This window comes from Ranitomeya imitator, chromosome 6, assembly GCF_032444005.1.
Source record: "Ranitomeya imitator isolate aRanImi1 chromosome 6, aRanImi1.pri, whole genome shotgun sequence".
NCBI lineage: Eukaryota > Metazoa > Chordata > Amphibia > Anura > Dendrobatidae > Ranitomeya > Ranitomeya imitator.
The window spans coordinates 550,794,433-550,821,873 of NC_091287.1; the positions used below are offsets into that span (position 1 = coordinate 550,794,433).

At 50.6% G+C, this 27,441-nt stretch overlaps 1 protein-coding gene across 1 annotated transcript in view; it reads left to right on the forward strand.

Annotated features, from left to right (window-relative positions):
* Positions 1 to 2,037: 2,037 nt before the first annotated feature.
* SLC45A4 (solute carrier family 45 member 4) overlaps positions 2,038 to 27,441 on the forward strand; it is a 104,978-nt gene continuing 79,574 nt past the window's right edge. Inside the window, exon 1 of the mRNA XM_069731980.1 lies at positions 2,038 to 2,265. The gene's annotated coding sequence lies outside the window, so the exon portion shown is untranslated. The remainder of the gene's footprint in view (positions 2,266 to 27,441) is intronic.

A 27,441-nucleotide genomic window follows, 5' to 3' on the forward strand; every position in this document is an offset into this window, starting at 1 on the left:
CATGATTCGTCCCTTCCGCCTCATTTTATCACGATTCCTCACTTCCGCCTAATTTTATCCCATGATTCGTCCCTTCCGCCTAATTTTATCCCATGATTCGCCCCTTCCTTCTCATTTTATCCCATGATTCGTCCCTTCCTTTTCATTTTATCCCATGATTCGTCCCTTCCTCCTCATTTTATCCCATGATTCGTCCCTTCCGCCTCATTTTATCCCATGATTCGTCCCTTCCTCCTCATTTTATCCCATGATTCGTCCCTTCCTCCTCATTTTATCCCATGATTCGCCCCTTCCTTCTCATTTTATCCCATGATTCGTCCCTTCCTCATTTTATCCCATGATTCCTCACTTTCGCCTAATTTTATCCCATGATTCGTCCCTTCCTCCTCATTTTATCCCATGATTCGTCCCTTCCGCCTCATTTTATCCCATGATTCGTCCCTTCCTCCTCATTTTATCCCATGATTCGTCCCTTCCTTCTCATTTTATCCCATGATTCGTCCCTTCCTCCTCATTTTATCCCATGATTCGTCCCTTCCTCCTCATTTTATCCCATGATTCGTCCCTTCCTTCTCATTTTATCCCATGATTCGTCCCTTCCTCCTCATTTTATCCCATGATTCGTCCCTTCCTCCTCATTTTATCCCATGATTTGTCCCTTCTGCCTCATTTTATCCCATGATTCCTCACTTCCGCCTAATTTTATCCCATGATTCGTCCCTTCCCCCTAATTTTATCCCATGATTCGTCCCTTCCGCCTCATTTTATCCCATGATTCCTCACTTCTGCCTAATTTTATCCCATGATTCGTCCCTTCCGCCTCATTTTATCCCATGATTCCTCACTTCCGCCTAATTTTATCCCATGATTCGTCCCTTCCGCCTCATTTTATCCCATGATTCGTCCCTTCCGCCTAATTTTATCCCATGATTCCTCACTTTCGCCTAATTTTATCCCATGATTCGCCCCTTCCTTCTCATTTTATCCCATGATTCCTCACTTCCGCCTAATTTTATCCCATGATTTGTCCCTTCCGCCTAATTTTATCCCATGATTCCTCACTTCCGCCTAATTTTATCCCATGATTCCTCACTTCCGCCTCATTTTATCCCATGATTCGTCCCTTCCGCCTCATTTTATCCCATGATTCGCCCCATTCCCCATTTTATCCCATGATTCGCCCCATTCCCCATTTTATCCCATGATTCGCCCCCTCATTTTACTTAATGATTCACCCCGACTACATGATCCCATTTGTCTCATGATTCACTGCTTGTCCCAATTTTATTTCATGATTTGCCCTTTATTTTATGTCAATTTACCCCTTCCCCCTCATTTTACCGCATGATTTGCCGCCCTTCCCCCTAATTTTACCTGATTTACCCCTTCCCCCTCATTTTACCTCATACTTCACCTCTTCTCCCCATTTTACCTCATACTTCAACCCTTCCCCCTAATTTTACCTCATGATTCACCTCTCCCCTCTCATTTTACCTGATTTACCCCTTCCCCCTAATTTTACCTCATACTTCACCTCTTCTCCCCATTTTACCTCATGATTTTCCCCTTCCCCCTAATTTTACCTCATGATTTTCCCCTTCTCCCTCATGATCAGCACCATTCCCTCTCAGATTCACATGGCTGCCAGTATTTCACTGCCTTGATCACAGTCCTGACTGAAAACGTTTTCTCTGACAGGATCCCATCAGGACGGACGCGACCTCCCTTCCCGCCCTTCATCCCTCAGCGCCATTATACCGGGATCCCCTCTGCCCAGCTCCTGGCAACAAGCATTACTACGTCATCTAGTGCACCGGCTGTAACCCCGCCCAGAGAGCTCACCGTGACCAATCAGCGTTTAGTACCTGACTTTGCCTCGTCCCCCTCAGTATAGACGGTTACATATTATCAACATTGTGCACCGGCTGTAACCCCGCCCACAGAGCCCGCCGGGCAACCTATCCGAGGTCAGCTTTACATCCGCCCCGCCCATCCCGTACACTGCTGCATATTAATGAACTGCGTCAACGGAAGGCCGAGGTGTCGGGAGAGGAGGTGTCGGGAGAGGAGGCCGGTGTCCAGCTCCTCCTTCACGGGATCTACACTTGTCAGCCGGCCGAGCCCTGCCTCTCGCTATATATACCGGGGACACCGCGCCTGAGCGGCCTGATTACTGGGGATCCCGGTGTGAGTGACCTGCCCTCCCCACAGAAGGCGGAGGACAACCCCTTTAATCCAACCATTTCTTGGCAGCGGAGCCCCCAGGTAGGAGCCTCCATTACTCCCTCCTTCCGTTCTCTCCGCTCCCCTGAGCCCGGTGCGGCGGCTGCTCCTGTCTGCGGAGCTGACCCTCATCTGCTCGCAACCGGAGACTTCTCTATGTATTTATCTCGGCCATAGCTGGAGGAGAGCTAATGTGCAGCCATTGTCTGCAGAGCTGGCGCTGTCGTGGCTGCGGCGGGTGCGGAGCTGGCGCTGTCCTGGCTGCGGTGGGTGCGGAGCTGGTGCGGAGCTGGCGCTGTCCTGGCTGCGGTGGGTGCGGAGCTGGCGCTGTCCTGGCTGCGGCGGGTGCGGAGCTGGCGCTGTCCTGGCTGCGGTGGGTGCGGAGCTGGTGCGGAGCTGGCGCTGTCCTGGCTGCGGCGGGTGCGGAGCTGGCGCTGTCCTGGCTGCGGCGGGTGCGGAGCTGGCGCTGTCCTGGCTGCGGCGGGTGCGGAGCTGGCGCTGTCCTGGCTGCGGCGGGTGCGGAGCTGGCGCTGTCCTGGCTGCGGCGGGTGCGGAGCTGGCGCTGTCCTGGCTGCGGCGGGTGCGGAGCTGGCGCTGTCCTGGCTGCGGCGGGTGCGGAGCTGGCGCTGTCCTGGCTGCGGCGGGTGCGGAGCTGGCGCTGTCCTGGCTGCGGCGGGTGCGGAGCTGGCGCTGTCCTGGCTGCGGTGGGTGCGGAGCTGGCGCTGTCCTGGCTGCGGCGGGTGCGGAGCTGGCGCTGTCCTGGGTGCGGAGCTGGCGCTGTCACTGTCCTGGCTGCGGCGGGTGCGGAGCTGGCGCTGTCCTGGCTGCGGCGGGTGCGGAGCTGGCGCTGTCCTGGCTGCGGCGGGTGCGGAGCTGGCGCTGTCCTGGCTGCGGCGGGTGCGGAGCTGGCGCTGTCCTGGCTGCGGCGGGTGCGGAGCTGGCGCTGTCCTGGCTGCGGCGGGTGCGGAGCTGGCGCTGTCCTGGCTGCGGCGGGTGCGGAGCTGGCGCTGTCCTGGCTGCGGCGGGTGCGGAGCTGGCGCTGTCCTGGCTGCGGCGGGTGCGGAGCTGGCGCGGAGCTGGCGCTGTCCTGGCTGCGGTGGGTGCGGAGCTGGCGCTGTCCTGGCTGCGGCGGGTGCGGAGCTGGCGCTGTCCTGGGTGCGGAGCTGGCGCTGTCACTGTCCTGGCTGCGGCGGGTGCGGAGCTGGCGCTGTCCTGGCTGCGGCGGGTGCGGAGCTGGCGCTGTCCTGGCTGCGGCGGGTGCGGAGCTGGCGCTGTCCTGGCTGCGGCGGGTGCGGAGCTGGCGCTGTCCTGGGTGCGGAGCTGGCGCTGTCACTGTCCTGGCTGCGGCGGGTGCGGAGCTGGCGCTGTCCTGGCTGCGGCTGGTGCCAAGCCTGTCCGCCAGTCTGTGAGGGACCTCGTCATTGGTGCTTTCCATCTGTCTGCAGAGCTTGCAGTCTAATCCCTGCCCTTAGATTTGTCTGCAGTGCTTCTAGGGTGATCTGACGTTGTTCTTGTCTGCGGAGCTGGCGCTCTACTCCTTGCCTCCTCCCGGGGACGCTTGTCTGCGGAGCTGGCGCTCTACTCCTTGCCTCCCCCCGGGGACGCTTGTCTGCGGAGCTGGCGCTCTACTCCTTGCCTCCCCCCGGGGACGCTTGTCTGCGGAGCTGGCGCTCTACTCTTTGCCTCCCCCCGGGGACGCTTGTCTGCGGAGCTGGCGCTCTACTCCTTGCCTCCCCCCGGGGACGCTTGTCTGCGGAGCTGGCGCTCTACTTCTTGCCTCCCCCCGGGGACGCTTGTCTGCGGAGCTGGCGCTCTACTCTTTGCCTCCCCCCGGGGACGCTTGTCTGCGGAGCTGGCGCTCTACTCTTTGCCTCCCCCCGGGGACGCTTGTCTGCGGAGCTGGCGCTCTACTCCTTGCGTCTCCCCCGGGGACGCTTGTCTGCGGAGCTGGCGCTCTACTCCCCGCCTTCCCCCGGGGACGCTTGTCTGCGGAGCTGGCGCTCTACTCCTTGCCTCCTCCCGGGGACGCTTGTCTGCGGAGCTGGCGCTCTACTCCTTGCCTCCCCCCGGGGACGCTTGTCTGCGGAGCTGGCGCTCTACTCTTTGCCTCCCCCCGGGGACGCTTGTCTGCGGAGCTGGCGCTCTACTCCTTGCCTCCCCCCGGGGACGCTTGTCTGCGGAGCTGGCGCTCTACTTCTTGCCTCCCCCCGGGGACGCTTGTCTGCGGAGCTGGCGCTCTACTCTTTGCCTCCCCCCGGGGACGCTTGTCTGCGGAGCTGGCGCTCTACTCTTTGCCTCCCCCCGGGGACGCTTGTCTGCGGAGCTGGCGCTCTACTCCTTGCGTCTCCCCCGGGGACGCTTGTCTGCGGAGCTGGCGCTCTACTCCCCGCCTTCCCCCGGGGACGCTTGTCTGCGGAGCTGGCGCTCTACTCCTTGCCTCCCCCCGGGGACGCTTGTCTGCGGAGCTGGCGCTCTACTCCTTGCCTCCCCCCGGGGACGCTTGTCTGCGGAGCTGGCGCTCTACTCCTTGCCTCCCCCCGGGGACGCTTGTCTGCGGAGCTGGCGCTCTACTCCTTGCCTCCCCCCGGGGACGCTTGTCTGCGGAGCTGGCGCTCTACTCCTTGCCTCCCCCCGGGGACGCTTGTCTGCGGAGCTGGCGCTCTACTCCTTGCCTCCCCCCGGGGACGCTTGTCTGCGGAGCTTGCAATCTAACCCTTGGGTTTTTCTCCAGCTTTTGGCCTAATTCTTTCGTTTCCAGTCATCTGCAGAGCTCGCCCTATTGTGGCCAGTGCACCTGTCTGCAGATCTTGCAGTTCATTGTAAAACCGTGCACTTGTTTGTCCTGCTTGCAGTCTATTCCCTCTGCATCACCTCTAGTGATGAGTGAGCATGCTCAGGTGCTGACAGCGTCTTCTGTGTACTCCAATAATATGTAGAGTCCCTGCGGCTGTTGCACAGCTGTGAGAAGTGCAGCCACGATGACTTAAATATATATTTTTGGAGCACGCTGAAGACACTCGGTTAGCACCTGAGCATGCTCAGATAACACCTTATTCAAGCACGTTCACTCATTAGTCGCTTCCCATATTTTATGCCATTGTGCTTGTCTGCGGAGCGTGCACTCTGTCGCGCTCAGCCTAACCTTTGCCCCTGAGTTCCTCTGCAGTGCTTTCAGCCTCATCACTTTCCACTGATCTGCAGAGCTTGCTCACTAATCCCTGCCCGCTCACTTGTCTCCAGACTTTGCAGTTTGCCATCTAAGATGCCATTGCTCTTGTCTGCAGAGCTAGCACTCTAGTCTAATATTCCCTTAGGTGCGAGCCTTCTTGGTATGCCGTGCTTAAAGCTTCCGCTCCATTGTTGGTTATCAGTTGGTGCTGCTGCGCTTGTCTGCAGGGCTCGCAGTCTAACCTGTAGGCGACCTTGTGTCTGGTGCCCCTTACCGGCTGCTGATGCCCCCAGTGCTGCTACTCCCACTGAGCTAAATTGCTCCAGTATTGCCCTTGTATTAGGATACAGTGTATGGTGCTCTCCAGTTGTGGATAACTGACTGTCCTAGCATGCTGGGACTTGTAGCGTTAGGCTACGTTCACATTAGCGTTGCGTCGGGCGGCGACGCATGCGTCATGCGCCACTATATTTAACATGGGGGGCGCATTGACATGCGTTGCACTTGCGTTTTGTGACGCATGCATCAGGGCGCAGAGGACGCTGCATGATGCAGTTTTTTCTGCGCCAAAAACCATGCAAAAGTGGACGCATGTGTCACAAAACGCTTCGTTGTGCATGCGTTTACATTTGCGTTGTGCATTGCCGACGCTGCACCGCACAACGCAAATGTGAACGTAGCCTTAGAACCCCTCCAGAGCCGCAGGCTGCAGATCTTTCAATGGTTTCCAGTTCGGGTCCGTTCTTGCTATCTTTTATTGGGAGGGGAGGTGCAGATGCCCGGGGTCTGCCAGCAGAGCTTGCAATCAAGGTGTTCTAGGGTTCTGATGACTGCAGAGGAATCTCGCCGGTTGTGAAATATATTGCATCACACATGCCGTTCCTGTGATAAACCGGGGCCGTGTCCGTCATTATGGTCCCAGGGCTATCACTCTGCCATTCTCCCGTATACGCACTCGGGCAGGATGCTGTGGACTGGGTGAATCCAAGAAGCCGGGTGCTACTGGTGGTCACTCTCTGGATTATTTTGGTACTTCATTGGTTTTGTTGCTCTTCTATAGAACATGGTTGCTGATCCAACAAGTATCCCGATCTCCTCACTTCTGCTTCTTTAGCTTCTGATTTACCATCATGCTGACCATTAATGTGGTGCTGACATTCCTTGAGCCAAGGACCCTTTAAGGGATCAATTTCATTAGATGTTAATTTTTGGAAAGTGGTTGGGGGGCTCCTTGAGATCCTGACCTGGTTGGCACCTTTTGATATCTTTGAGAAGACCACCCCTCCATTTCACTCCTTGTAGGTGTTTTGTATTTTAGCCTGCTTGAAAAGGCCACCCCAATGAACTGTGATCACACAATGCAAGATTATGCCATGAGTCTCCCCCCAAAAATGTAATGAAACTGATGCATTTTTGCAAAACTGGCAAAAAATCCTCTTGTGAACACAGCTTTTATCTTCCTACTGATTGGGCAGTATCTGTACCTTCGGAGTGGGTTCACCGCTAGGTCTTGAGTTGTGCCCCTTAAAGGGATCCTTCACCTCCTGCTTTCCCTTGTGGCTCCTGACATAATGTATAGCTTCCCTTTTAACCAAATCTGAAAACCTGCCGGAGCCGTTTCTTCCGCGGGTTTGTACCTGGCTCTGATTTGCCTCTGACCACCGGCTAACTATAGACCCTGTGGTCAGAGGTTTTTGCTTAGATTCACCTACTGATCCCACTCTTGTACCTGGACAGTCAGGTGGAAAAACCTTACATTGTCCCGGTGGACCCTCTGTGATTACATTCCCCCCCAATCACCTGCCGGACAGTCTGGACCCTCCTGAGGCTCCCAGGGTTAGTATTTGTACCTGCCCCATGGATCGGGGGCCTGGTATACAGCTGTGCACTGGTCAATGGTCTCTTCTCACTGTGCCAATGTTGATACATTGTTGCATTGCTGCATTCTTGTTACACTGAATCTATTCACTATATAGTATCTGATGCGGCAGAGTTGAGTTTGTCATTGAGTACGGCGCATGCTAATCCCGTTGGTCGCCCCATTTATCCCCTGAGAGGTAAGAATGTAGTTCGGCTCTGCTGCATCCGCACGTGGCTGTGCAATGCTCTGCGTGCCGTATTGTTTGCCTATGCTCTTGGCAGCCCCTCTGCTTACACGGTGGGTATGTGACGGCGTACCTCCTCTTTGCAGCAGCGGCTGCGCTAACATCAACGGTGTAAGTGCTGATTCAAGGTTACGACGTACACGGCTGCGATTTCTGCATTAACCCCGTAAATGACGCACCCATCACTACCGCCGGTCGTAGTCGCAGTGCCGTTTGCATACCGTGGGTTTCTGTGTGAATCCCTCCGGTGTCCACAATGACCTTGACGGTGAGATCCTCGCACTGCGCACTTGTCATCTGCACCGTCCCGCGGCTTCGGTCCTACATCAATGGGTTTATTACAACTGATCTTTAATTTGCTGCCTTTAAAGGGCTGAGATGACGGGGATGGCGGCTCCGCAGTGCGCCGGACGATGAGGAGAGCTGTACGAATGACTCCGGCCCGCTGCTTAATGTGTACCTGCAGTTCGGACGGGAACGTCGGCAGCGAGGCACGAGGCTCAGGTGCCTCTTCTTTATTACTGTGACTTCATGGTTTGCATCAGTTCTGCCTGTCAATGTGTCGGTGAGGCATCGAGTGTATCCCAGTCATCCACTGGGAACCAGTCGTGCCTCATTCCTCTGTGACTCAACCACCAGTAAGCGTGATAACTAAATGATGCATCGCTATGTACAGTCCTAGATGGGGCTGCCGATGTGCGGACGCTCACCCTAGGGAGCGGAGATCATTGGCCACATTTTCCAAAAAACGATGCACCTGGTTCCACAAGTCCTCATCCATAAGAACATCTCCAGATAACGGCTTAAAATGTCTGTGGATTCAGGAAACCACTTCTTACATCCAGAAACAGTGCCGCACCTGTCTACAGGATGTGACTGGTACTGCAGCTCAGGTCCACTGAAGGGAATGGGGCTAAGGTGCAACACTGAACACGACCTGTGGACAGCAAAATTCTGGATTCCTCATACTTCATTGGGGGTTCACTTATTTTTTTTGCAACCAGATTTTGGTTAGGAAAAATTACATAACTTTCCACCTCACTTGCTTTATTGGGACTATGTAAATGGAACGCTGATGTGTCTTTTATGTTTCCGTCAGTAGATCATCTCTCATGTTCAGGAAGCTGAGCTATGAGGTGCTGTAGGGGTCCCAACAATGTAGGGTCAGCTGTAGGGGGAGGACATCACTGCACACTTACAGCGCCCTACATCTCAGCTATAGGGGGAGGACATTACTGCACACTTACAGCGCCCTACATCTCAGCTATAGGGGAGGACTTCACTGTACACTTACAGCACCCTACATCTCCGCTATAGGGTGAGGACATCACTGCACCCTTACAGCTCCCTACATCTCAGCTATAGGGGAGGACATCACTGCACACTTACAGCGCCCTACATCTCAGCTATAGGGGGAGGACATTACTGCACACTTACAGCGCCCTACATCTCAGCTATAGGGGAGGACATCACTGTACACTTACAGCACCCTACATCTCCGCTATAGGGTGAGGACATCACTGCACCCTTACAGCTCCCTACATCTCAGCTATAGGGGGAGGACATCACTGCACACTTACAGCACCCTGCATCTCAGCTATAGGGGAGGACATCACTGCACACTTACAGCGCCCTACATCTCAGCTATAGGGGGAGGACATCACTGCACACTTACAGCGCCCTACATCTCAGCTATAGGGTGAGGAGATCACTGCACACCTACAGCGCCCTACATCTCTGCTATAGGGGAGGACATCACTGCACACTTACAGCGCCCTACATCTCTGCTATAGGGGAGGACATCACTGCTAACTTACAGCACCCTACATCTCTGCTATAGGGGAGGACATCACTACACACCTACAGCGCCCTACATCTCACCTATAGGGTGAGGAGATCACTGCACACCTACAGCGCCCTACATTTCTGCTATAGGGTGAGGACATCACTGCACACCTACAGCGCCCTACATCTCTGCTATAGGGTGAGGACATCACTGCACACTTACAGCGCCCTACATCTCCGCTATAGGGGAGGACATCACTGCACACTTAAAGCGCCCTACATCTCTGCTATAGGGGAGGACATCACTACACACCTACAGCGCCCTACATCTCTGCTATAGGGGAGGACATCACTACACACCTACAGCGCCCTACATCTCAGCTATAGGGTGAGGAGATCACTGCACACCTACAGCGCCCTACATTTCTGCTATAGGGTGAGGACATCACTGCACACCTACAGCACCCTACATCTCTGCTATAGGGTGAGGACATCACTGCACACTTACAGCGCCCTACATCTCCGCTATAGGGGAGGACATCACTGCACACTTACAGCACCCTACATCTCCGCTATAGGGGAGGACATCACTGCACACTTACAGTGCTCTACATCTCAGCTTCCTGGATCTGCAGTAACTGCTCACACGTCCTTGTGTTCAGCAAATTTGCACAAGGATTTGCTCCATTTTTCAGAAATGAGTGATGTGACCCTTATTTATTGCAGAGTTTTCCGATGCATGCGAATGGGGATGTAGGAGGAAAATCTGCCCCATAAAGAGTAAGGACCTGCTTGTATGAGATGCTGAGGTCCCATACATTGCTTCCTCCGCTGCGTCCTCAGGATGCCGCTCTTCAGGCCCTGTACGGATGGGTTGGATGTTGATGACATTACTGGACGTGTGAAGGGCGACTTCTCATCCCCCATCAGATATGATGCTCTGTGCTCTAGCTCATGCCATGGGTCTGTTTGTACCTGGATGGGGGGTGCACTAGCGACAGTGAGGGTCTTTATAGAACAGATCTGATGACGAATACTCGCAAACCCCTCTGACTTTTATAATGTGGAGTCTATTGGGTTCAGTTGCAGCGTATGTTGCTTTGATAAGAATGATCTTCCTTCAATAACGACCGGAGGGTTTTGTTGGCACTTAAGACCACATTGGGGCATGCTGGGAGTTGTAGTGTCACATCAGCTGGCTGATAACCCTCTGGCCCTGTGACGGTGCACTTTAAGACTTTTTCCGGCCATCGACGCTCTTGCTTAATCATTTCTTGTCTGACGACACGTCCCTGTATATTAAATGGATGCTGCTTCTGGTAACATTTTGGCACGTCCTCGCCCGGCGGGCACCTTGTCCCTGTGCCGGCAGTAGCCGCCGTCCATGTGCCCCGCACTCACCGTATACATCACATTGCGATCATAACTTCCAAAAATACTGCAAGCTTCCAGTTGTGGTGTAATCCAATCTGTGCAGAAGTAGGTCACTAGACGAGCGGCCCGTGGAGAGGTTGCGGCTTTTTCTTTCTTTTTGGCTTGTTTGTTCTGGCAGTTGTATGCAGTATTATTCCTGATCAGCTGCTGATGGCCGGCATCTTGCCAGAACCAATACATGGCCACTTAAAGGGCATCTGTACCTTGCGTGAAAATCTTACTAGTAGGATAGTGCTTTCTGAAATGTTGCTCTCATCTCGTGATGTGATAAAGAGAAATTTGGCAAATTACTTTATTTATAAACCTTTTATTTCTGAAAAATCCCTCTAGCGCCGTCCACTAGGGGGTCTCCCTTCTGTGTAACATGGCGCCCACTGCCTGTTGTCGGGTGTAATCCACACTATCAGCAGCAATGCCTAGAAGGATGACAAGTTGGAGCTGTTCTAACCAGATACCTAACAGAGGCCACTGGAGACTCGAGGCATGTTTGGGGAAAGCTCCAGCACCTATTGTGCAGGGAGCATGTGGGTACAAGGCTAGCGTTTTAAGCCGGCAATGTCATTTCAGTAAAGTTTGGCTCATCCTGTGCTCAGTGCAGAGTACTTTATTTGTCCTAAAGGCTTTGAACACAAGAAATCGCCCCAAAGTGCCAACCACTACCTGTCTCCTTACTGTTCCAGGACTGTCTGTCTCCAGCAGCCAAGATGCCGAGATGGAATCTGCAAAGTGGTAGCAGGTTTGTATCGCTCTTGCCCTCCTGTCGGTCAGACTGCATGCAGGCATAACAGCGAAGCTGGCGTTCAGTCTAACCAATGGACAGTGCCTATTGGGATCTGTTGGAAAGGTTGTCTCAGCACCTGTAGTACTGGCAGAATGTTGATTTAAAAAAAAAAAAAAAAAAAGGAACTGCCCAGTAATAGTGGATGGCAAATTACAGAGCGTGACAATCGGCACATTCCTTGGACATTAGACTGACATGTGCACCAAAAGCAGTTTTAACTATTTAGTAATGTGGACAAGGCCGTACTTTTCAGGGTCATTGCTCTTAGTAACACTGGGAGAAGCTACAAACTCCAGATGTTTGGCTGGAGTTGAACCAAGGAAGAGAGCACTGTCAGGTAGCAGTTCTACCCACTGAGCCACCATGCTGCCCAGAGCCCAGGATGAGAGCACTGTCAGGTAATGGTTGTACCCACTGAGCCACTGTGCTGCCCACAGAACAACCCCCAAATGGTCCAGATGCCTCAGTAGGACTGGTTCTCCATTGTTCTTACGCCTCAGGGTGGTTGGATTGTAAGTTTCTGGGGCCGAGGCCAATGTCGGTGACTGCTTTCCCTTTATTATTTCCCATAAATTTATGAAAGGATCTTTATTTATTTTCGTGCTCCTTCCAATAAACTACTGTAGCCCTCCGTCAGCAGACAGCACCTTAGTCCGCGCGGGGCCATCCTCTTATTGTTCTTGCCAGTAGCCCCACTTGTCTGCTTCGGCACAGCGGTGGTTAATACTTATTGCTTTTGTAATGCTGCTTTTTTAGCAAAAAAAGTGGAGGAGTCATCGGTTTGTGGTCGTGCCGGTCGGCACATGACTGCACACAGTTCCCCTTCTCTAGCCAGCACCGCAGATGGAGATTGTGACGGATGGGGCTCGGGAAGAGCGACGGTCGCCCTCTCCCCCCAAATTCAGCAGAATCGGGTCTTGGTACTGGTCACGTAGTCCTTCATCTGCACTGAGCAAAGAGGAACTGAGATGGGGTGACACACAATCTACATGCCCCATTCACGCGGTTCGGGTCAGACACCTTTTTTTTTTTGTTTTCTAGTGATCTTTTCGAGAAGGTCCATACAGCAGCCGGGTGTGAGTGCTGCACTCGTTTTCATAGTCAGGGACCTGGGATGTGATATGCAGCCTGAAACGCGTCAGTGGCTCATAATGGTGGCTTTTCTGAAATGTTGGGCCTGTAAATTGCTTACGCTAGTGCAGAACGATCCACACTATGGTGCACTCTACATTCCCGGCGGTTCTGCTGATAATTGGGTCGCCGTAGATGTGCTGATGACACCGTGGGGTCCTGTGTGTTCCAGCTGCAGGAAGGATGCCACAGTTCAGTCCTATAATTGGTCTGTAAATCAGGGTTTTGAGCTGGTGCGGCCTGAAACGCGTCAGGTGGGGATCAATAGGCCCCATCTACTGTAGTGCAGCCATCTTTCAGTTTTTCTCATCCGCTTTTGTATCTGGACTTTTAATATTGCAGCTGCAGAGTCCCAGGGCTGATAACAGCGAGGGAGCGGATTACGCCTCTTGTTTTCCTATCTATATATCGCAGCCCTGAGCCTCTGCAGCTACACGTCCCAGTGTGACCTGCGTCACACACGCCATCGCCTGCAGAGCTGAGATGACGGGATCAGTGGTCGCCGTGCGCTCCGGATCCATGAGATGTGCCAGTTCCATCTTTCACACTACTTTATAACGTCCCTTCAAATAAGCAGCTCGGCTCTGCTACATCCAGGATCTCTATCTGCCGTGTCTTCAGCTCCTCTCACGGTTACACGGTGGCCCCGCGCCGTCTTCTGCTCACATGTCGCCCTTCACCAATCTGAGGCTGGATCTGCGCTGCCGGTGTGCGGCTCGTGGATTCGCCCGATTACCGTTCGCTGAGGCTCATCGTTGCTTTTTTGGTAACGCTCTGCTCGATTCTGTGCCGCAGAAAACAAACGCTGCAGATCCTAACCAGGTCGGATCTCAGAAACCCCCATCACACAGGTGAGATCTGACTCCAAGCTTGCATTTATAGCATGGTACGGAGACCCTCACCGATCGCCCAGATTATAGAGAGCTGGGCTTGGGGGTGCTGAGCTGTGTCCGGACCCCCAGACGTTCTCCTGAGACTGTCCCATCTCAAGACTCAGATCCATATCAGTTTAGGGCCACAAATGTGTCATTTTGTTACCTGGTGACAATGCTGTTGTTCTCGTGTGGTGTGTGTGTTTTTTTTTTTTTTTTAATATATACATGGATTTCTTACGAAGATCACCCCTTTTCTACTATATAATTGTCTACGGGTCACTTCCGTCTGTCTGTCACGGATATTCATTGGTCGCGCCTCTGTCTGTCTGTCATGGAATCCAAGTCGCTGATTGGTCTCGCCAGCTGGGTGTCATGGCTGCTGCAACCAATCAGCGACAGCCACAAACCGATTAGTCCCTCCCTACTCCCCTGCAGTCGGCGCCCGCTCCATACTCCCCTCCGGTCACCGCTCACACAGGGTTAATAGCAGCGGTAACGGACCGCGTTATGCCGCAGGTAACTCACTCTGTTACCGCTGCTATTAACCCTGTGTGACCAACTTTTTACTATTGATGCTGCCTATGCAGCGTTAATAGTAAAAACATCTAATGTTAAAAATAATTTAAAAAAAAATAAAAAATCATTATATACTCCCCTTCCGCCACCTTGACCGCTCCATGCAAGCGGCAGGTTCCAGTGGTATGGGAGATGGACCTGCCATGACATCACGGTCATGTGATCGAACTACAAGTGGCCCTCGGAAGGTGAATGTATGTTTATTTTTATTTTTTTAACCCGTGACATACGTGGACGGGCAATATACTACGTGGACATGCATATTCTAGAATACCCGATGCGTTAGAATCGGGCCACCATCTAGTATTTTTATAAAAGGAGTCAGTGGATGACAGAAATCTGGCGATCAGCTGGTGTTGCTAAGAGTGGCTCCTTCTAGGTGATACATATATGCTAGCCACCTTAGGGAGAGACCCAAGTTGGGCTAAATGTAGCGGGACGAAAGAGACCGAAAAGCCTATCCACTATGTATTTCCTTCTAGGTGAACGTTTATCCAGCAGTGGCCACTACAGGTGAAATGTGGTATTGCGGCCTGCCCATTTCAGCGACTGCTCTGTCTGGTACATGGGCTGTTCTCAGGACTCCCCTGAAGCCTGTAGTAGTGCCCTTCCAGTTACTGGGTATATTCCCACCTGGAAAAGGGGGGGGGGGGGGGGTCCTTGGGTCCCTATAAGTCTTGAGTACCCCCCCCCCCCCCCAAAATCTACACTATGGGCACAATACCGATGGGGGGGGTCCATTATCTTGTGGTGGCACCTGTGATCCTCATATCACCCTGACGAGGTGCTGTTTACGGGCTCGCTGGCCGGTTTGTCAGTGCATTCTTGGAAGCGCACGACTGTCCTGTGTCATTACAGAAGAATGCAGCTGCCGGCCCGGACACCGGTGACTGTGCCACTCTGGACGCCCCGGGGCGGCCGACCTCGTATGTAGTCAGCAGTTACCTGCGATGTGTCAGGATGACCCCGGCGCTGTGCTGGCCGGGCCTCGCGTTCACCTTGTGGTCATGGTACAGCTGGGTGGCAAACCATATGGTGTCCTTAACGGGCTTTAAAGGTGGAGACCCAGCCTCCCCGTGCTACCTGAGGGTAGGGAATGCAGCAACTAATCGGTAACTGCAGGTTTTTTGTTTGTTTGTTTTTTTTTCTTTTATTTTTCTGCAGCGCCATGTGCTTCCAATTTTTTTTTTTTTTTTTTTTTGTGTGCAGAGAATCTGCAGCTTCTTCCTGGTGTGGAGATGCTGTAAGGCTCTGTACCTACATGACTTTTTGGCTGTGATTCTTCCGTGCAAAATCCACGGCGGTAAAGCCCACGGCAGATCTGTCACACAATTATCCAGGTGAAATTTGCACATCCCGTTTACGTTGTGGAATTTCTCGGCCGCACAAATGAAATTGAGCCTCAAATCCACAGTGGAAAATCTTGCTACCTGTCTCTCCCGTTGGGTACGGTTTTCTGGAGGGCAGAGCTAGCTCTGTAGGGAGCAATACCCCCTGCTGCTGCTCCTGCTTATCCGCACCCCCTGCTGCTGCTCCTGCTTATCCGCCCCCCCCCTGCTGCTGCTCCTGCTTATCGCCCCCCCGCTGCTGTTCCTGCTTATCCGCCCCCCCTGCTGCTGCTCCTGCTTATCCGCCCCCCCTGCTGCTGCTCCTGCTTATCCCCCCCCCGCTGCTGCTCCTGCTTATCCGCCCCCCCCTTCTGCTGCTCCTGCTTATTCGCCCCCCCTTCTGCTGCTCCTGCTTATCCGCCCCCCCCTTGCTGCTGCTCCTGCTTATCCGCCCCCCCGCTGCTGCTCCTGCTTATCCGCCCCCCCGCTGCTGCTCCTGCTTATCCGCCCCCCCCTGCTGCTGCTCCTGCTTATCCGCCCCCCTGCCCCCCCCTGCTGCTGCTCCTGCTTATCCGCCCCCCCCTGCTGCTGCTCCTGCTTATCCGCCCCCCCCTGATGCTGCTCCTGCTTATCCGCCTCTCCTGCTTATCTACCCCCCCCCCGCTGCTTCTGCTTATCCGCCCCCCCCTGCTGCTGCTCCTGCTTATCCCCCCCCGCTGCTGCTCCTGCTTATCCGCCCCCCCTTCTGCTGCTCCTGCTTATCCGCCCCCCCTTCTGCTGCTCCTGCTTATCCGCCCCCCCCCTTGCTGCTGCTTCTGCTTATCCGCCCCCCCCTTGCTGCTGCTCCTGCTTATCCGCCCCCCCCTGCTGCTGCTCCTGCTTATCCGCCCCCCCCTGCTGCTGCTCCTGCTTATCCGCCCCCCCTGCTGCTGCTCCTGCTTATCCGCCCCCCCTGCTGCTGCTCCTGCTTATCCGCCCCCCTGCTGCTGCTCCTGCTTATCCGCCTCTCCTGCTTATCTACCCCCCCCCCCCCCCCCCGCTGCTTCTGCTTATCCGCCCCCCCCTGCTGCTGCTCCTGCTTATCGCCCCCTGTGTGGTGTCTGCAGCTCTTGTGCTGTGTGCGCAGCTCGTGGTGCTGCAGTGCTGATGTGCTCGCTGTGCTGTGTACGGGCGACGCTCTGCAGACTAAATATTATGACTCCGCACTTAATTCTGCTTTCCAGAGTGGCAAGTGCACGTGTTTCTTCCCTGCACCATTCTTGCCCCCCTCCTGTAACTGGCTGTCAGTTTTCACTGTTTCTGGCTGTACTGTTCCTGAACCAGAAAGCACTGGATGAACACCGCTATGGATGCTACAACCTTTTCTACCTGTGTTGTCTATAGTATTGTGACTGAGCTGCGGATTATACAATGTAAGATAAAAGGACCTTACTACCTATACTGGGCACTCTAGTCACATTCAAAGCTGCATCAAAGTTCAATTTGATGTCCCTTTTCTATACTCCTCCTCAGCTCTTGTCTGAGCAATTCATTAGAAATGATCTTAAGGTACCTTCACACATAACGATTTCGATAACGATATTGTTGCTTTTTGTGACGTAGCAATGATATTGTTAACGAAATCGTTATGCGTGACAGCGACCAACGATCAGGCCCCTGCTGGGAGATTGTTGGTCGCTGGGAATGATCAGGACCTTTTTTTGGTCGCTGATCACCTGCTGTCATCGCTGAATCGGCGTGTGTGACGCCGATCCAGCGAGATGTTCACTGGTAACCAGGGTAAACATCGGGTTACTAAGCGCAGGGCCGCACTTAGTAACCCGATATTTACCCTGGTTACCGTTATAAAAGTAAAAAGAACAAAAAAAAAAACAGTACATACTCACATTCCGATATCTGTCACGTCCCCCAGCGTCAGCTTCCCTGCACTGACTGTCAGCGCCGGCCGTAAAGCAGAGCACAGTGGTGACGTCACCGCTGTTACTGCCGGCGCTCAGTCAGTGCAGGGAAGCTGACGCCGGGGGACGTGACAGATATCGGAATGTGAGTATGTACTGTTTTGTTTTTTTTTTGTTTTTGTTTTGTTTTTACTTTTACAATGGTAACCAGGGTAAATATCGGGTTACTAAGCGCGGCCCTGCGCTTAGGAACCCGATATTTACCCTGGTTACCTGGGGACTTCGGCATCATTGAAGACAGTTTCAACGATGCCGATGTCGTTCCCCTGATCGTTGGTCGCTGGAGAGAGCTGTCTGTGTGACAGCTCCCCAGCGACCACACAACGACTTACCAACGATCACAGCCAGGTCGTATCGCTGGTCTTGATCGTTGGTAAGTCGTTTAGTGTAACGGTACCTTTAGTGTCTGGTGTAAAATCTCTGATTACCCATGATGCACTATTCCAGCACTGCAGTGTGCAGACACCAGAGAAGTGTGCGGCTCCTGGGCTGACGGCGCGGCCCGGTGTTCTGTTTACGGGAGATAATTGTACTCTAGAATATAATTACCACGTGTCGGGTTAATAGACTTCAGGCCACATACGACATGTTGTACAAGTCTGCAGCAATTATACAAGACACAGCCTGCAATCCTGAGGTGTTATGTGGTTTGTTGTGTGGTTGTGTTTTTTTTTCTTTTTCTCCTGGCATGAAGGGCGAGTATCTGGTTATTATGGCGCAGTGAGGTTAGTCCATGTAGCCGGTCAGTCTGTGATTGGATGATGTCCTAGTCCATGTAGCCGGTCAGTCTGTGATTGGATGATGTCATAGTCCATGTAGCCGGTCAGTCTGTGACTGGATGATGTCATAGTCTATGTAGCCGGTCAGTCTGTGATTGGATGATGTCATAGTCCATGTAGCCGGTCAGTCTGTGATTGGATGATGTCCTAGTCCATGTAGCCGGTCAGTCTGTGATTGGATGATGTCCTAGTCCATGTAGCCGGTCAGTCTGTGATTGGATGATGTCATAGTCCATGTAGCCGGTCAGTCTGTGATTGGATGATGTCATAGTCCATGTAGCCGGTCAGTCTGTGATTGGATGATGTCATAGTCCATGTAGCCGGTCAGTCTGTGATTGGATGATGTCATAGTCCATGTAGCCGGTCAGTCTGTGATTGGATGATGTCATAGTCCATGTAGCCGGTCAGTCTGTGATTGGATGATGTCATAGTCCATGTAGCCGGTCAGTCTGTGATTGGATGATGTCATAGTCCATGTAGCCGGTCAGTCTGTGGGGTCACACGCTGTAGATGACCTCTGATGATCTTATCTACATGATCATGACCCATACGGTAAATGTCAGTAGAGAAGATGGTGAGCTGCGTTCGTATCTGGGGTGTTTTGGGCTCTTCGGAGGGATTTCTCCTTTCTAAGAAACCTTCCAATGTGCAGCGAGCCAGACGAGATCTGGAATAATTGCAGAAACCTGACTCTGTCCTGGATTTGTAAGACATTTGTAAAGCACGAGCCCTGGCAGACGTTCCTTTATTTGCTCTGGTCGATTCTTGGGACTCGTCACAGATTGTGTTGCGAGCCTCTGGCCGTCTCCCATGTTCAGGCATCTGGTCTTGGCTCACCTACCCGTCGGGCCCGATCAGTAGTGCTGCAGGTTAGTGAAGCTTCATCTTTTAATGTGATCGTGACGTCCGATTGTAGAATAGGGCAGTGGTATTTTATTACTTTTTTTTTTTTTTTTTTTTAGCACTTTGCAATTTTTGTTGTAGCCATAGAAGTAGAGGGGCACATGTGCGTCTACCTCGATATCTGAATGTGCCGTAATGGCCCCATTCTCGAGATGGATGCAGAGCCTATAGATGAGCGTTTAATGTTCCATGTTGGTGAATGCCGCCAGTCCCTTTGCCGCAGCCCCCCTGGCACCCTGACTGGCATGTGCCCTGCACACGATGAATTGCCGGAGTGAGCCGGTTATTGGGGATATAATCAGGAGGGATAACACTGACTGTTCCCATCATCAGATTATCTGGTTGTGTAATGGTCTGAAAAGCTCCACACAAGCCGTCATGACCCGACAAGAAGATCCTGACATTTTGGCCACAAGTGAACTCTATGTGCCCGCTACGAAATGGAACCATCTGATTATAATCGCCTTCTTGTCTCCGCACCCGAGTGGCTGTTTTTTTTTTTTTTTCTTTGGAAGCTTTTAGCAGACGCTCCCAACAGAGCGTCCGAGAGCTCCTATCTGCCGAAGACGAATATTCAATTACTTCAGATGGGAACCGATGACCTCATACAATACCAAAAATGATTTTCAGTGTGCGGCCGCCGCACTGACACTGCAGCATTCAGCTACCGTAATTGCTCCTGTGTGCAAGCGCTCACCTACACGTAGATTGTCAGCAGACTTCACCCTCCGAAAACAGTAACCGCGCCGGTGATGGACTTTTTTTTTTTTATCCATGTGAAAACACTTTTTTTTATTCTGAAAAAACAAAACAAAAAAAACAAACAATCTTTTATTCTTAATACAAATTAGATTGGACCAGTTCCAGATTGGGCAATGCAACACTGAATCCCACAGCTGTGCAGTCCGGAGTGGCGCATGCGTGATGTCTGAGGACATTGGCCTCGCTACTTCCTGGTACCTACCTACACGCAACCTCTGATCCTCTCAAGATCTCCTTCTCTACTCCCTTCTCATCTCTTCTTCCCACAACTGCATCCAAGACTTCTCCCGAGCTTCCCCCATACTCTGGAACTCTCTACCCCAACACATCAGACTCTCGCCTACCATAGAAACCTTCAAAAAGAACCTGAAGACCCACCTCTTCCAACAAGCCTACAGTGATACTGAACTTACTAAACCGCCGCACAACCTGCCCTACCCTCTCCTAGTGTTTCATCACCCATCCCCTGCAGACTGTGAGCCCTCGCGGGCAGGGTCCTCCCTCCTTATGTACCCGTGTGCCTTATTTGCTCATGTTTAATGTATTTGTCTATATTTGCCCCGTATTCACATGTAAAGCGCCATGGAATAAATGGCGCTATAAAAATGTATAATAATACTGCACATGTGTCACCCATGTGTCCCGGGGGATTTCACTGTGGATTTCCACTTCCATACCTCCAGAATGCAATCTGACAATGCATTGCCAAAATTACTGCGCATGCGCCACTCCTCCCCACGATCAGTGCAAGTGATGGCTCCTGGTGCCGCAGACTGACACTGGTGGGCAATGGGAAGGGTTTAGTAACCGGAGACAGAATATTCCCTTACTTGGAAACACTTGTGAGCAAAGTATGTGAAGGGAGAAGATATTTTCTTGTCAGTGTATCCACTCCAAGAAAAGATTTAAAGGAAATGGACAATATATATATTTCTCCTTTTTAAATGTTTGTATTTAGGGCTAAAATATTTTTTGCAATTGAATTACATTAGAAACTTTGCACCGTTTGCCTTCTGTAGTGTATTTGCTGCATCACCTACTTGCTGGCTGCAGAATGAGCTGTTTGAGAATCTGTCAGTGAGTTTGCTCTGACGGTAGTTTGTCTATCAGAATTGGTTTCTTCATTCTGCAGCCAGAATTTTTACCCTAAGATAAAGTGGGAACAGTGTGATTTCAACAAACTTTGCAAAAGTCAATATGACAAATAGTACAGTGTGTATATATATATATATTTTACTTATCCACTTATGAGCCCCTTTCCCTCTCCCTCCTGAACTTGTTATGCACTTAGAAAAAAAACACACAGCTGAACTCCATCTTGCTCAAGACAACAGATTGCTAGCTCAATGAAGTTCCATGGTACACCTCAAATTTTCTATGTAGAGGGATTAGCAGAGTGAGAAAAGGGCAGAGGGTGACACAAAGATCTTGTAGAGCTTTCTCTCCTCCCAGAGCTGGATTCATATCTACACTGCTCAGTACTGCTGTAGATTTCCTCCCTCGCTGCTGCTTCTTTCTGTGCTAAGGAACGAAGGGCAGGAATTGCAGTGTGCTCAGCTGCATATTGGAGACGTCCTAGCAGATAATTTCCTCCCCCACTAGCACAGTGTGAGTTGCAAATTGGAGATGAAGTTTGCAGTTGGGGGAAAACTGGTGAAAATTCATGAAACGAGTCACCATAATGGATAAAGGACCGCTTGTTTTGAAAAGTTACGCTTTAAGGAAAGAGTCCCCAAAAGTGTCTATATTCCAAGTCCACCACCTGCTGCAGGTATTGGTTCAGTTTGGAGATCTACTGACAGAATCCCTTTAAACTGCAGCCATTTTTTTTTTTTTCTTTCTCCATTCATTAGTCCGTGTCCTGTAGGAAAAATCCGCAGGGCAAAAACACTGCGTTTTTCTTGTGGATTTACCACGTTTTTTGTGCGGATTCCACTGCGGTTTTCTATTATGGAGCAGATGTAAAACCGCTGCAGATTCCGCACAAAGAATTGACATGCTGCGGAATGTAAACCGCTGTGTTTCCGCACAGTTTTTTCTGCAGCATGTGCACTGCGGATTGCGTTTCCCATAAGTTTACATTGTACTGTAAACGCATGGGAAACACTGCAGATCCGCAGCAAAATCCACAGCATGTGAACATAGCCTAAAAATGATTTTGGGCTTCTCGGGTGTTTAGTCTGACTTCCAGTTTGTGAAATGTGCCTCCATGGTGGCTTTGCTTTGGTTGGACTTTTTAGATACCACAGTTTTGTACCCACCTAACCTCTCCTGATGGCGAATCTACGGAGTCTGGAGGAAGGGGTGTATAAGCTGATGGAGCCGCTCTTGGTTTTACGTTATGGCTCTCGCACAACCCTTCTGAGGTCATTGAATTTTGGACTAATGTGGATGGAGATCTTCAGCGCTGCCTGCTGTCAGCACCATGACTGCGCACCCTCCTCTTATACCTTGCGTTCTTCTTCGTCTTGCACGCTGTCCACTTAATCTGCATGCTCTCCAGCGATCATTTTACGATTCTTTTTTAATAGCAATATTGCAATGTGCCTTTCTTTGACTCCTCGCGCTTTTGCTCGGCCGTGTGCAGTATCGGAACCTTAGTTCGATCCAAGGATTGAGCACTCTCCCAATTCCCACAATACAAAAGTGCAGTTCTAGCAAACTCTGCATCCTGACCTCACTACAAACTAATATTTATCTGAAGAAATATCTTAAAAATGCCAGAGCAGGGCTTTCCCGCTGCGCTCTCCATTCCTGTGTGAAAGCCCTCTATTGTCCGCCGGTAAGCGGAGGCTTTATCGCTGGTAATGGCCGCATTGTGCTCTCGGCTTCGGAACTTTTCATTCAAGAGTTGTTTTTGTCAACAGATTAATTGTTTGGATTATTCTTGTAAAGGCCTCTTTTCACACATGTTGGTTTTGGATCCGGGTGTTGGTATTTGACTACTAAGAGGAGTGGGAAGATTAAAAGAACTTTCCAAATGATCTCCGGAGAGGTCGCTGTCCTCTTGTCAATAGTCCTTCGCTTCATTAACAAAACATTAGGACTTCAGATAGGAATGGTTTTACACCATCAAAATAGAAATGGAGCAGAAGCCTCAAATTGCCAATAAAGAGCTGTAATGACCACTCCAAAATCAGCGGTTGACTTCTTAACTCAAATCTTTTGGTCTCCACCTTTTGACTTCTCCATCATGGTATTGTACTCGTCCTTGGGAATGTGACTTGTGCCATCTTTGGTGCTTGGCAAAAGCTTTCAAATGTCTTATATTGGGAAGGCAGCCTCCATCTGCCCTCTTGGGTCCTTTAGATCTTTTTTTGTAAGGTGTCCCATGCTCGGCGACCCTTCCCTCTACAAATCTGAGGTCACCATGGCTCCTGTTCTGGAGGACTTCAGTTGCACTTTTAATACATGGACAGCCATACTTCTGCATGGCTTGTCATGACGTTCTCGGCAAGACTAGTCTAACAGGATTGATGCTAACTAATAGAAATCCATAGGTGTTGACCCATTATCTGAGGAGCTGCAAAAGTCTACAGACTTCTTTTAGCTTAAGATGACCGTACCCTCGCACAGTATTGGGGGTCTAACTGGTCGGTTGTCATCTGTGTATGGTGCTGTTGGACTCGTGCGAAGTTATACCGCTTTCTCCATTGAGCACATCTGCCCTATCGTGAACATTTACGGGGCTGTGATATCAGAAGGTCTAGCTGTTGGCCCTTCTTTAGCCTAGCAATTCTCTCAAAGCTGATACAAATTCCATACCTTCTGGTTTGAACTCTATTCTAGCTTTTTCACTTTTTTTTTTTTTTTTCTTGTTACAAAATATTTAATATAATTCGCTGTAACTGTCCCGTTCTGTCTTGTTAGGACACCTCACCTGGTCGGAGGTGTTCAGCAAGAACCAGTAGTGGAATGTTTGTTGGTAATGAGCCCTGACACAGCAAATGGACTGGAAATAAAATATTGTGATAAGCACAACCCTCCAGGACAGGACACGCGCTCCCACTAGAAGGCTTGTCACAGCCTGGAGCCTGATCCCACATGCTCCGTGTAGGGCCAATGCTGCTGATCCTTGGATAGACAGTGGAGCACAGGATGGACTTTCGGAGACTGGTGCCAATTTCTAACCACATGGCCCACTAGCAGGTGGAAATGCCACCTGTCCTATATCACACGTGTCGTGTGGACAGTTAATGATTATATATTTTACCCAAGTCCGGACCCTCAGTGTCCTTGTATTGAAGAATATTGAACCGTTTGACGGAACAGCCGTAAATTCTTTACATCTTTGGCCAACGTTACGCTAACTTTTCCCCTCTGTCCCTGTGGGTGTAAAATGGTTTTTTGTTTTTTTTTAACTACTTTTGGAACTTGTGTATTTTGAGTTCACAAGTCTCATCGCAGAACACAAACTATGACCACATTTATTTATTTATTTTTTTGCTCCCTTCCTTAGTAGCACGGTGACAAACAAAAGCCCTTGAGTCGTTCCCGCTCCTTGAGTCCTGGACTGCGTTACATGAATCTATTTTATGCACGACCTCCTGTGTCTCGTTTCTGCCTTATTAGACAAAACTTAATTACTGTGCTGTCATATTGTCTGCTTGAAGCTCGAGGACCCGGCACAGAATGTTCTCTCTTCCATTGTGAAGGCACATATCTCATGCAGCTGATTGTTTTGCTGCTTTTTTCCTTAATCCTGGGAGTGGTCGTTTATCATCAGTTGTCGCAAAACCTTGACGTTTAACTTGTACCTTTTTATTTTCTACAGCAGTGGCCTCCAAACGGAGAGGCTACCAACCACAGGTGACCCTTAGATTGGAGACCACCACTTTAGAGAGTGTGGTTTAGTTTGCACCATATGCTCCTTGACTCTTCAGACCAGTACAAGTATTGGGAGAATTTGGAGAGTTGCTTCCCTACCCATTTTATACCCATTTGTTTGTATTCATAATTCAGCCACAGTTCATTCAGCCGTAGTCTGAGACACTGGTCCCTTGTGGATCACCCTCAACAAAGCTTCTCCATGCGCAAGACCTGCTATATTGTATGCAGATGTTAAGAAATGGCAGTTACCAGGAACGGTGGAGGTCAAGATGAGGTCTGGAAGATCAAGTAATATTTCAGTGAGAGCTATTCGTAGGATTGCTACAGAGGAATCTGAAACCCCCGCTTGACTGCAAAAGACCTTCAGAAAGATTTAGCAGACTCTGGAGTTGTGGTACACCGTTCTACTGTTCAGTGGCCACTGCACAAATATGGCCTTCATGGAAAGTCATCAAAAAAAAACCTCTCCTGCGTCCTCACCATAAAACAACATCAGAAGTATGCAAAAGCAGATCTAAACAAGCCCGAAGTAATTTGGAAACATGTCCTGTGGACCAATGAGGTTATAATTGGACTCTTTGGCCACAGTTATCAAAGGTATGCATGGGGGGGGGGGGGAAGAATATCAGGAATAGAACATCTCACTATTAAGCATGGGGGTTGATCAATCATGATTTGGGGGTTGTGTTGCAATGGCACGAGGAACATTTTGCAGATAGAGGGAAGAATGGATTCAATGAAATTTCAACAAATTCTTGATGCAAACATAACACAATCTGTAAAAAGCTAAAGGCGAGAAGCAAATGAGTTCTACAAATGGATAATGAGCCTAAATGCTTGTCAAAGTCCACAATGAGCAAGCTGAAGGATTTACGATAGCCCTCAGTCCTGTGACTTGAAACTCATTGAAAATCTCTGGCTAGACCTTTAAAATAGCAGGGGATGCAAGACAACCCAGGAATCTCACAGAACTGTAAGAAGTTTCCAAGGAAAAATGGATGAAAATCCCTCAAACAAGAATTGAAAGACTCTTGTCTGGCTATGGCTACGACAAGCTTAAGCTGTGATATTTGCAAAACAGGGTGCTACAAAGTACCAAGCATGCAGGGTGCCCAAACTTTTGCATAGGCCCACTTTCCTTTTTGTAAGTCTTTAAAATGTAAAGCATGAATATATAACAATATAGGGAACACTAAAATGCCACATCTTGGATATCGATGAGTGAAATATATTCCATTTTCAAATATTTACTCATTACATAGTATAATACGTTGAGAACAATGAAACCTAAATATGATCAAATGTAAATCAAAATTAATATCCCATGGAGGTCTGGCTTTGGAATGATACTCAAACAAATTACAGGCTGATTCAACTTAGGTGGAAATGCCTCAAGACAAGGAAATGATGCTCGGTAGTGTGTGTGGCCTCCATGTGCCTGTATGACCTCCCTACAATGCCTGGGCATGGTCCTGATGAGGTGACTGTTCTCCTGATGGATCTCCTCCCAGACTTGGATTAAAGCATCAGTCAACTCTTGGACAGTCTGTGGTGCAACATGGCGTTGGTGGATGGAATGAAACATGATGTGCTTGATTGTATTCAGGTCTGGGGGACGGGTGGGCCAGTCCATAGCTACAATGCCGTCATCATGCAGGAACTGCTGACACACTTCAACCACAGCAGGTCTAGCATTGTCATGCATCAGGAGGAGCCCAGGGCCCTCTGGACCTGTATATGGTCTCACAAGGGGTCTGAGGATCTCCTCGCGGTACCTAATGGCAGTCAGGGTAGCTCTGGATAGCACGTGGAGGGTTGTGTGGCCCTCCAAAGAAATGACTCACTATTACTGACCCATGCCAAACCAGTCATGCTGGAGGATGTTTGAGGCAGCAGAACATTCTCCATGGCATCTTGAGACTCGCATGTGCTCACAGATGAGACCAGATTCACACTGAAGAGCACAGGGCGCCAATCGCCCTGCATGGTGTTGGGCTGTTTACACAACACCCACATGTGGATGTCTGGCCCTCATTCCACCCTCACATGGAGTCTGTTTCTGACAGTTTGAGCAGACACTTGGATGTTGGTGGTCTGCTGGAGGTCATTTTCCAGGGCTCTGTGCAATGAAGAACAGGAGGAGCAGTGCCAAAGGAGGAGGTAGCGGTCTTGCTTCTCGGTGACTGTCCTCCCACAGCCCCCACATTGTCTCCTGGTATCTGTTCTATCCTCTGAACACTGACACACGGCTACCCTTCTTGCCACAGCTCGCATTGATGTGCCATCCTTGATGAGCTACACTACCTGAGCATCTTCTGTGGGTTGTAGACAACGCCTCATGCTACTGTACTGTACCTCTAGTGGTGAGAGCAATGACAAAATGCAAGTGTCCAAAAAGGATAAACAGATGTTCTGTGGCCACCCCCTGCAGAACCGCTCCCTTATAGGAGTTGTCTTGCTAATTGCTCATTTCTACCTGTTGTTCCATTTGCACAACCACAGTAGAAATTGAGGTGATATATATATATATTATATATATTGTACACATACACTTTATCATGACCTTTATTAATCTGTGGAGTAGTTGAACTCAGGAGCTACTTGCATTGGAGACCGTTGATTGTATCAAAAAAACTTGGGTGTTTTTTTTTTTTTTTTTCTTCCTCTAAATGTTTTTAATCCAGTGGATCGAACACTGGGATCAGGAGGCAAAGATGAGCTCCTCTGGGACGTACCACACATTGTATTTGTGCATAAATCCTTTCTTTTTATCCTTTCACGTTCTCTGCTGAGCTTTATGGA